Source organism: Callithrix jacchus, chromosome 4, assembly GCF_049354715.1.
Source record: "Callithrix jacchus isolate 240 chromosome 4, calJac240_pri, whole genome shotgun sequence".
Classification (NCBI taxonomy): domain Eukaryota; kingdom Metazoa; phylum Chordata; class Mammalia; order Primates; family Cebidae; genus Callithrix; species Callithrix jacchus.
In genome coordinates this window covers 141,737,056-141,748,193 of record NC_133505.1, presented here as the reverse complement: position 1 = coordinate 141,748,193, position 11,138 = coordinate 141,737,056, and the positions used below count along the sequence as shown (strand labels likewise).

The window sequence follows — 11,138 nt, the reverse complement described above, 5'->3', positions numbered from 1 at the left end:
TGAAGACACCGTATTTAATATATATGTATAGCACGGACTCATTAACACTGAACTCATAGGCAACAGCACTGTAATTCATGCCTTATCTAACATCTTTTATTTGTTAGGCATATCCTAGCCTTCTTGTGCTTAGAATGCTAAGTACTGCACTTGCGGGCCATTTAAAAAATTACCAATAAAAAGTACAAAATTACCAATAAAAGGTACAAAACTGGAAAAAATGTGACACTAAGTAGACCATGAAAAGGACATTTGTTTACAGTATGAGAGCGGTAACAAGAAAGCTGACTGTCGCCTTGCCTCACCTCACCTGGGAACTTGCATGTTGGATGACTCAAATTTTTTGCTGCTCTGCACATGTCCACAAGTGAGTGTAAATGTGAGTAGTGATTTTGGGATTACAAGTAAATTGCAGTAAGTAGGTGAATTCACAAATATGGAACCTGTGAATAATGAGAATCAACTGTACCTTTTTTGACCCACTACTATTTATTGTTACTTTTCCTCTGTTATTTTCCTCTTTATTGTTTTTTTTTAATTTTTTATTATTTTTATTTTTTTGTTTTTTTATTTATTTTTATTATTTTATTTATTGTCACTTTTCCTCTTAAAGGCCATTAGCTTTTAGCAGAATTACCTAAATATCTAACTTGTTTCTTGACTTTTCAGTTTACTCTCCTTAAAATATTCTTTCTATATTTTGGCTAGAATAAGTTTTCTTTTTTTTTTTTTTTTGAGATGGAGTTTCGCTATTGTCACCCAGACTGGAGTGCAATGGCATGATGTCGGCTCACCGCAACCTCCGCCTCCTGGTTTCAAGCAGTTCTCCTGCCTCAGCTTCCCGATTAGTTGGGACGACAGGCGCGCACCACCATGCCCAGCTAATTTTTGTATTTTTAGTAGAGCGGGGGTTTCACCTTGTTGACCAGGATGGTCTCAATCTCTTGACCTCGTGATCCACCCGCCTCGGCCTTCCAAAGTGCTGGGATTATAGGCGTGAGCTACCGTGCCCGGCCCAGAATAAGTTTTCTAAACAAAGTATCTAATCTTCTCCCTAAGTCCTTTTATTTTCTAAGCCCCTTTATGAACTCATTTCTGTTTTGTACCTCTTTATCCAAACCTACCCAAGAACACCTACCTGAGTTTCCTCTGCTTCTGGAATGCCTGCCTTTTTTTCTCTCTTCCTTCCCTCCTGGCTAATCGCTCTTTGGATTGTAGTTTCGGTATCACTACTCTCAGTCGTGGGGGAGGGGAACTTTCATCTGCACCCATACTTCACTATTCTCCCTTTATTTCCACCCCATGTGAAGTCATAATTCCTCCCCCACACATATATAGACCTTCTATTGTAACTCTGCTTTATTCTTCATGGCACTTGTATCCTCTGACACTGTGTTAGTTGTATATACACTTGTTTTTGTTACGTTTGCTCTCTGCTCTCCCTCCACTGCCTCTTCCACGTAAGTTCTACAAATATAGGAATTTTGTGTATTCACTGCTATATTCCCAACTCAGAATATGTCTGGCACATAAGCATAGGCAAGGATTTAAGTAAAACTTGAGTCTTTCTCCTAATGTGGTCCCACAATCTTGTTCCTCGAGGAAGCCACTGTAAATACACTTTATTCTTCCAAAGGTTTCACTAGTGTATTATACATATGTGAATGTACATATACGTTTATACAAATGGAGACTATATCGTAACACCTGTATATGCATCACTTAATAAAGCATTTTGCAGATCTTTCTTTACCGTCATATACAGATCAATCTCATTCTTTCCTAACAGCTACCTAGAATTCTCTAATATGGTTGTACCATAATTCATTTAAACAGCCTCTATTGATGAACATTTTAAGTGTTCCAGTTGTTATTGCTAATGATAAATGAACATCCTACATTTCTAGAAGCTGAGTTTATATACTTGAAAGTTTTGGATTACCTTGCAATTTATTTTGTTTTTTCTTCTCTAAATTTTGATTCCTAGATCTATAATTAGTTCTCCTGTTTTAATTTATTACTTTGTAAGTTCATGTATGACTTAAGCTGTTTTCTTTATGTTTTTGCTTTTTATTTCCTACCCTTCTGAGTAGAATATTTAACTTACATGCATTTTTAATTTTTACTGCCTAATTGCCCTTAATAGAAATTAATTTCCTTCCCACTAGTTTATGAGCATTTCTGCCCATATTCTTATGGATAGGGGTAATACTGCTTTTGGTATTATACTAACCTGATAATTGGAAAATATTTTTCATTTGTTTATATTTCTTATATATGAAGCTATGTTTTTCTCCCTGTCTGCTCTTAATCTGCCCATTTTTGTGCTGGTTTATCTCTCATGACTTCTTAGAGAGTGTGTGTCTGTGTCTGTGTGTGTGTGTGTGTGTGTGTGTGTGTATGTATATGTATGGATTCATATACACACAAACATGAGTATTTATATACTAAGGAAATTAGTCATCAAAGTTATATGCATGGAAAACACTTTCTGATTTCTAGTTTGTCATTTCTTAAGTCATTTTTTAGAAGATAGATTTTGAACTTTTATATATTCAAATTTATTAGCCCTTTTTCTTATGGGTTTTAAAAAGTTATGCTCTACTACAAAAATTAAAGTATCCATTGTTTTTTCTAACAGCTTTGTCAGAGTCATTATTTTACATTTGTATTTTTGATTCAGCTGATATTAAGGGCTAACATAGGAATCTCATTTCTCTACCATCTTTTCTCTTTATGGAAAGATGGATTTATCATAGTACTTTTTAAAATTACTATAGCTTTTTAGTATCTGTTGTAATACTTGGTAGACTTCTTGTTTTTTTCATTCCTTTTTGTAGTTTTCCTGAGCTATCTCACATGATTCTTTTTCCCAATGAGCTTTAGAAACAGCTTATCTACTTACTAAGAAAAGAAAAAAATTCGGCTATAATTTTTATTTTTGTATTTAATGCCAGCAAGAAATTTTTGGAGGAAAAAAAAAAAATGCTGTCTCCAGAGATGCCAAATGCTTTAGATAACATTAGACATTATTATTATTATCTTAGTAGATTTTCTAGTATTGTTCTAGCCTTATGATATAGAACCATCTCCAGTTGGTCATGGTGGATTATTATTTTAATGTGATGGATTTTATTTACTAACATTTTATTTAAGATGATTTCACCTATTCATAAAATTATTTGCGATTGTATATGTATGCTCTTTGGATATTGTTTTTCTTGTGATGGTTTTACAGAAAATTTAGAATGATTTTATTTATCTTCAGTTAATTTAGTAGCATTGAAATGATGTGTTTTATGATGGGATTTATCTTTTTGAAGATTCTCGGGTCAGTTTTGAAAGTTTTAATTTTCTTAGAAAAAGATCCATTTTATCCAGGGTGACACATGTATTTGTTGTTTGTTGTACCAAACATTGTCTTATTCTTTTAACATTTTCTATGTCTTTGGTTAATTCTCCATTCTCATTTTTAGTGTTGTTTTCTCTCCTCTAGTCTCCCCTTTCTCTCTACCCAGCATTTTTTTTTTTCATTTTGGATTACCTTGCAATTTATTTTGTTTTTTCTTCCCTAAATTTTGGTTCCTAGATCTATAATTAGTTCTCCTGTTTTATTACTTTGTAAGTTCATGTATGACTTAAGCTGTTTTCTTTATATTTTTGCTTTTTATTTCCTGCCCTTCTGAGTAGAATATTCAACTTACATGCATTTTTAATTCATCTTAAAAGTTTTTATGGCCTGATTTGGTGGCTCATGTCTGTATTCCCAGCACTTAGGAAGCTGAGGCAGGTGGATCGCTTGAGCTCAGGATTTCAAGACCAGCCTGGGTAACATGGTGAAACCTCATCGCTACCAAAAATACAAAAATATTAGCCAGTGTGGTGGCATGCATCTGTGATCCCAGCTACTTGGGAGGCTGAGGTGGGAGGATGGCTTGAGCCTGGGGACAGGTTTCAGTGAGACAAGATTGCACTAATGCACTCCAGCCTGGGTGATACAGTGAGACTGTCTTTAAAAAAAAGGTAGTTTTTATTTATGGGATTTCAAACAACAATGCAGAAAATAATGTAACCAACAGTCATGGAACTAGCACTTGGTTTTAACAGAGGCTAACATTTTGTCGTGTATATTTCAGATTTCTGTTTAAATTGTTAGTTTGGAATCTAGTCTCATCCTTTGCTTGTTCCTTCCTAATATTTTAAAGTTGATAGGCGTCGTTCCCACTCTTTCTTATTTAATTATATCTCTCTAGTCATTATTTTTCCTATGAATACTACGTTTCCTGTGGCTGATTCTTTTAGAGTTACTGTTATTTTCTGGATAATCCATAACTTTAATTTTCATTTCCTTTTTAAGTCAAGAGTCCAAGAGAGTTTTAAATTTTTGGTTGTTGGGGAGTTTTGTTATTTTTGTTACTATAACTGGTTTATGGTACCATTTATTAGAGTATCTGGTCTGTACTCTTGTTTATTGAGTTTGTCTTTGTGGCCCAGTGTAGTTTATGTAGTTTCATAGGCATTTATCAACAATACTGTTCTGTTTGCAGAATACAAAATACTACAATAATTTTCTTGTACTTTTTTTTTTTTGAGATGGGTTCTCTGTCACCAAGACTGGAGTGCAATGGCATACTCTTGGCATGATCACTGTAACCTCTGCCTCCCGGGTTCAAGCATTTCTCAAGCCTCAGACTCCCAAATAGCTGGGATTACAGGCACCCACAGTCACACCTGGCTAATTTTTGTATTTTCAGTAGAAATGGGATCTTGTCATGTTACCCAGGCTGATCTCAAACTCCTCGGCTCCAGTGATCCACCCGCCTTCCCTCCCAAAGTGCTAGGGCACACGGCCTATTCATTATTCTTACATTCTGTTTTTTTTTTGATTGGCTATAGGCTGAGAGTGTTAAGTTAATATCACTCTTGGCATTTTTATTTCATAATGCCTGCAGAGTTTACTTTGTAAAATTTGATATGTAAAGATACATGATCTTTCTATGGATTTGAATTTTTCTTTAAAGTTCCCTTTTCACTAATGTTTTGCTTTTTGCCTTAAATTCAGTTTTTAACATTAGTAACATGATTGCTGCTTTCTCTAAATTTTATTCCTTCGTTCTTTTGCTTTCACTGTTTTGAGTCACTTTGGTTTAGTTGTATCTCCTGTACTTGTATATACTTGTATATACTTGGGTTTGATAGAGAGTCTTTGTTTTAATAGATAGGTTTTTCTCATTTATGGGATTAATAGACCAGATAATAACATCTGTCATTTTTTTAAAAGTTGTGATCTTTTATAGTTACATATTTTGATATGATTTGTGGTTGTTTTGATCATTGTGTATTCTTTGATAATTTGGAAATTATATAGTTTATTTTTTTCTTGTAATAACATACTTTAACTTTTTAAATTTGCCAACTTTAAACAATGTATACTGATCTCTCACTGTTAAAAAAGGAGACACGAACATTTATAATTCACCCCTTTCTATTTCTCATTAATTTTGTTAATATTTTAAATTCTTAGGGAAAGTATTCACCTTTACACCTTTGATAGTATATTTAAACTTCTGTTAACTGAATTTATTAGCTTTTAAACAATTATTTTTCTAAACAATTTATTAGTTTTAAAAAACAGTTTATTAGTTATTTTAAAAGTTATTTTGTGGCCTATATTTGCATGACAAATGGAAAATAATAGTTTAGCATTACTCTTTCTTTTCTGGAGGGCTTTGTAGCTGTTGCTCTACTGTTTTCTATTATTGTATGTTGCTAACTATCTCGGTTCTGCTACCTCCAGTGTGACTTTATTTCTGTAGGAGTTTCCCATTCCCCCTCTGTTTTTCTCCTGAGCCCTGCTGGCTTACTTTTCAGTTTTTCCTCCTATTTGTTTTTATCATCTTTATTTTATTCTCTATGTCTTTCTTTTAAGCTCTTGTCTCAGAGGCTGTATTTTCTTTGCTGTATTTGATACCATAAAACTTGAACAAGACTGTTTTTTCTTTTTTTTTGAGACGGAGTTTCGCTCTTGTTACCCAGGCTGGAGTGCAATGGTGCGATCTCAGCTCACCGCAACCTCCGCCTCCTGGGTTCAGGCAATTCTCCTGCCTCAGCCTCCTGAGTAGCTGGGATTACAGGCACGTGCCACCGTGCCCAGCTAATTTTTTGTATCTTTAGTAGAGATGGGGTTTCACCATGTTGACCAGGATGGTCTCGATCTCTTGACCTCGTGATCCACCTGCCTTGGCCTCCCAAAGTACTGGGATTACAGGCTTGAGCCACCGCGCCTGGCCTGTTTTTTCTTTTTTCATTTAACGTTATATATTCTTCTGCCTTTTGTTTTCCTCCATATTTATTCTTAGAGTATCTACTTATAGCTTCTAGGTCATACCCTCTTTGAATATTTCTTATATTTGAAAAGGGACAGATTTCTTTTTTGGCAGCATTTTATGAATAATAATGCGAGGGGTGTGGTGACTGAGCTGGGACCACCTTGTACTCTTGAACTTGCTGTTTACCCTATCCTGAGGTCATGTTGCAGCACACTTGTCTTAGCACTGCCAGTTTTTTCTCTTTGAGGCAAAATGCAAGCAGTGAAAGGCTAAGTGAAATTCTCTTTTGAAGGTTTTTATGATTTCCTTGTCCTTGGTGTGGATGGGTTTTGAGATTCTTCCTCAGCCTTCACAAATCTCCAGATATTCCTGTTTTCTTGATCACTCTTTAGTTGGGTCCTTCAGAGGTACACTTTCAACTCTGGAGAACTCTGCCTTCTGGGCAGAATCTGGAGTCTGTGTTTCTCATGTGCTCTCAGTTCAATTCACATTTCTGTTCAGTGAGATGTTCTTCATAGTTTTTACTTTGGTGTTATGACTATTTCCTACTTTTTAAAAAGTATAGTGTTCTGTTTTTCTTGCTGTGTCGCTTTTGGGAAAATGAGATGGGTGTTTTTTGGAAGAAGAATGGGATAGAAACGTCTTTGCTTTGGCTCTATTTTTCCAATGGCACTTGTTAGATTAGATACCCCCTTTTCAACTATGAAACTAGACTGACTGATCTGAGAGACTTGTGATAATTTCTTTCTTGGTATGTGATACAGCAGGCCTTGTTCTAAAGATTTAGGAGCTTACATATAATGCTTCCAGTATCATATCAATTTGATATCACTAAACATTCTAGAAGAAGAATTCTTTTTTCCCCTCATTCAGAGAAGTTTCAGTATTTTAATATATTTATAGTTTTGTAATGTGAACTTCCTAGTATTTATATAAAAATAAGCCTCTTCTGGTAAAAATTAGAACTAACTTCTAAAATAATATATTAAATGTTGACATATCTTAATTCGTACATTTTAGTTCATTTTGTTAATAGCAAATACGTATAACCTTAGAATGTTATCATGTAATTGTGTTATACATTCCCATGAATGAACTGCCGAAAGAGCATGTATTTGGGGAACAAAATCATGGAATAGTCTTAGTTTTCTGATGTTATTTTCCTTGCCACCTTAAACCTACCAAAAAAAAACCACAAAAAAACGGTCCCAAGAATATAAAACTAAGTAACACAGACTCTTCTCTGGAAAATTCAGAAATTAAAATCCATACATTATTGTTGTTTTAAAGGAAACTCTTGTCAGCAAAATACTATTTATGGATTAAAATTTTATAATGAGTCAACTGGAAGATAGTTTTCAACAGGGTAGATATTATTATATAAGTGAGATTTCACTCTTATGATTCCTTTTGAGATGTTTCCTACCATTGGACTAATTTTGTTTCATTAAAAAAATAGTTAATGTTGAAAAAAATGAGCATTCAAAAAATGTTTGCTCTAAAAATCTGGAAAAAGTATCATGTGTAATTTAAAAGTATCATGTGCTTACAGTTTTCAAAATTGGCATTTCCATTGTCTCATAAATAAAGTAGCTAATAAATGTTTATACTAATCAGATTATTAAGAGAATTGATTGTTTAAAAGTATTGCATGGCTTGAAGAAATAAATGTATTTAATAATTGAGCTACTATTTTTGACAAGTTGTGCTTTTAGTAATAGTGGTTTGCCTATATGGGGTAGAAATCTATTATATGTCATTTCCTTTTCTTTTGAATTTCGCCTAGTTTTCCCTTCAAGGAAAGCTTTTTATTTAGAAAGGAAAGCCTAATTTTATATAATGAGGATATAGTTATTTTTTTCTAGCATTGTTGGCCATTTTCAAAGTGTTAATAATCTATTAAACAAACTTTACATAATATATCTGTATATGAATATCTATTTAATGTTATTTATAACTCTACTCAGGTGATGATTATCATATTTTTGGTTCTTAATGGCAGGTTATTCCCTATCAAAGATTCAATAATTTTTTAAAAAAAGATAAAGCAGAGCTGTAAGGTTTCCATCAGATCATTTTTTTTTCTACTTGTTTATTTTGCTGTATTTGTCTTTCTCTTAGACATCATCACTATATCTCATCAGTAAATGGGAAACAGTAACATTTGATTTTTATGAGGAGATACAAACTTTTTTTATTCCTGCTTAGGTCAAATGTATTATGAGATTTTATCTTGTCCTGGAAATAAATCCTATGATTAATTTGAAAAGTTTATGTTACAAAAAAAGATTATTAATATGAGATATTATGAATAGTCCAAAATCTGTAGGAACTTTTCAATAATGCACTTAAAATGCATCTTTCATTTTAATCCTTTTTAGTAGATTGTTAACATAGTCATATTTAACTGTATCTCTTTTGGTTTCCCCTTTTAAATATATTTTTCATTGAAAATATTTTTTCACTAATTTCATCACTGAATATTTTTTATTTAGACAGGAGAATTTTATATTTATACAGGTAACTTCAGAATTAATTGGCTTTCTGCTTAAAATTATGTGAGCTTTTGAAAGGAAGTGGTTTATTTCAATCAAAAACGTAGTTCAGAATGTTCTCAGCTATGTTTTAAGATTCTCTTTGTATATACACCTACACTGGAAAAACTGAAACACTAATTGCTTAATTTAAAAATAATTTGCTTTAGACTCTCAAACAGCATATCTTCGTGAACAGCTGGGACTATCTATGAATTACATGAATGTTAAATATAGAGTTTTCTTTTAATACTAATTACCTTGCTTTTTAAAAATCTTACAAATTCTAATCACATTATGTATATTTGTATGTACTTTCTAGTTTATTCTAAGGCAATAATTATACATCCTTTTAATAAAAACTTATTTTTGAGTGCTTTTTATGTGCTAGGCATTGCTAAATAGTTTAGCCAAAGAATAGAATGGAGGGAGAGGACAAATAAAATTCAGTTTAGCCAGCTTTTTTTGCATGTTCCTTTTTTTAAATTAGAAAAACATGCTAGGCATAGGGGACATCAAACTAAGGTACAAACTATCCCGTTGAGTTTCATGGTAGCCTCAGGGGCTAGGTCTCTGATTTAATAGAAGTGCCTATATATGGCCAACTGCTTTCACTCCGAACATGTTATCTGCTTCTTTTTCTTGATTGTCTGTAAAGCTTTCTGTTCTGGGAGCTACCTCTCAAGAGAAGATAGAAAGGTGCATTAAAATGTTGAATATCAGCTATACATCAGGCTTTGTATATGTTTTATTTGGTCATTATAAGAACCTTTGAGATAGGTGGAAGAAACTGAGGCTCATATAATATAAAGAAATTGCCTTATTTACATGGGTGTTAAGAGGCCAATTGTAATTTGAACAGAGTTCTTTGAATCTCCAGTGCCCTTTTCATTGTTACATATTACTTTCTTGCAACTAACTTTTATTCTGTAACAGTTTAATTTTGTTAGGTGATAAGTATCTTAGGGATAAAATTGAATCCATTGTCAAGGAAACCAGCTTTATCATTAGTGGGGTATTTAAACATATTTTTAGTTTTTTTTTCTGCTAGTATTAACCAAGAGACTTGTCATTCATGTATAGAGAATTTTAATCAGTTTCTAAATCGTGCAAATTAGCAGTCCGAAGAAATCAAGTCATTTGCTTGTCTGTTTAAATTTCAAATCACTCTGTGGCCTTTGGGTTGTAAAACAATTATTCTATTTGATTTAAAATACTGTATAATTTAGTTTTTAAATATTTGTAGCTTGGTGCCATTGTTAAGTACAAGCTTAAATAAATAATATTGTTTATTGGGAACCAATTTATGAGGAAGTACAGACCTAATCCTGTGGAATCTAGAACTATTTAGCATTTTGATGCATTTAAGCAGTAAATGTTGGCAATATTAATGAGTACTTTACACCAAATGTACTGAATTCTTTATATCTGCTATCATTTAATATTCACAATAATCATATAGAATAGGAATTTTTTTTTTTTTTTTTGAGATGGAGTTTCGCTTTTGTTACTCATGCTGGAGTGCAATGGCATGATCTCGGCTCTCGGCAACCTCTGCTTCCCGGGTTCAGGCAGTTCTCCTGCCTCAGCCTCCCGAGTAGCTGGGATTACAGGCGCATGCCACCATGCCCAGCTAATTTTTTGTATTTTTAGTAGAGACGGGGTTTCACCATGTTGACCAGGATGGTCTCGATCTGTTGACCTCGTGATCCACCCGCCTCGGCCTCCCAAAGTGCTGGGATTACAGGCGTGAGCCACCGCACCCGGCCCAGAATAGGAATTATTTTTATCCTAGTTTTATAGTTGTAGTATCTGAAGCTCCATAATGTGTAAATATCTTCCTCAAGGCCACAAAACCAGTAAATGGTGGAACCAGCATTCAGAGCAATATGTTTCTAATACTGAAGTCTTCATTATTATACTTTGTGTGTGTTTCTACATATTAGGGTATACTAGTCCTTTTTTTAAAAAAGTGATCATCTGCCTCCTTAAAAAATCCATTTTAACTTAATCATGTGCAACATTAAACAGCTCTTCATTTTTCCCTGCCTCTAGTCTCTGACAACCACAAGTAGACTCTTTTTTAATACCAATAAATTTAGATTTCATAGTATTCCATTGTCTGGCTGTCTGGTATTATAAGAACTTAAATCTTTCCATTTATTCTTATTTAAAAGATACGATTTTAGAGTAGAATTGCTGGATAAAAAGATATGGGCATTTTCAAGACCTCTAGTACATATTATACATATAGTACTTTTAGTTCACCCTTCAG

The 11,138-nt window shown here is 33.3% G+C and overlaps 1 protein-coding gene across 2 annotated transcripts in view; it reads left to right on the top strand.

Annotated features, from left to right (window-relative positions):
• The window catches only part of HBS1L (HBS1 like translational GTPase), an 89,976-nt gene that overhangs the window by 24,693 nt on the left and 54,145 nt on the right, over window positions 1-11,138 (top strand). The gene's annotated exons all lie outside the window — the stretch shown is intronic.